Source organism: Nannospalax galili, unplaced genomic scaffold (genome assembly GCF_000622305.1).
Source record: "Nannospalax galili isolate Female #2095 unplaced genomic scaffold, S.galili_v1.0 scaffold1198, whole genome shotgun sequence".
Lineage (NCBI taxonomy): Eukaryota > Metazoa > Chordata > Mammalia > Rodentia > Spalacidae > Nannospalax > Nannospalax galili.
In genome coordinates this window covers 1-855 of record NW_008340898.1, presented here as the reverse complement: position 1 = coordinate 855, position 855 = coordinate 1, and positions in this window count along the sequence as shown.

The following is an 855-nucleotide window of genomic DNA, read 5'->3' as shown; positions in this document are numbered from 1 at the left end:
AAGACACTATGCAAGCTGCTAAGGAAGAAGATCAATCATTATTCTAACCCAGCTACAAAGCCTAATAACTACAACCATTGGCACAGCAAACTACATCAATTGGTGAAGAAGTGGCACTGTTATCAGGTGGGTAATCAACAGCTATCTACTTGAAATTTAAGCCCTCCCAAAGGGAGGGAACTCATGTGTAGCACTGCAATTACAGGCAAATATACATTGCTAGATACTACTGAAAACCCTACCTCTGTCATACCTCTAAACAAATGAAATTTCTTACCATATGATAAATATGGATCCTTATGTCTGAAGACAAGTGTATCATATACCACTCATCAAAGACAGTTCTTTTGCCAAAAATGGAGGCTACTACAGAGTTTCAAAGCTGGTCACACACAGAGAATGTACATCTGAAAGATGCTCAGTCCTAGTTGACACATTTACAGTGGAACGTCTACACCAAAGGTTCACAGAGCGTAGTGGAACAAGGGTGGAAGAAACACACGTTTCTGATGAGAGATTTCCCTTCAGAAATAGGAGGTTTAAGAATTTTGTTATCAGGACAAGTTACGTATCTTTAGGTAGGAAAGACAGTGTGCTTATAATGTTATTTTTATACTTGACCAAAAAGATCAAGGGAGAATAGCATGGAACAGTAGAAACAGCTATGGCTAAGATCATAGAAGATTGCATACCCATGAGCATGTATGTTTTGAAGTTGAAGAGATCTAGAAGATGGGGAAGGAAGACAATCAGAGGATCAAAAAAGGAGGGAAGACAGAATAAACGAAACTCTGAGCATATCAGTGATAGGAAGTCACTGCACCAGATAGCTTATACCACGTAATAATCCCCAAA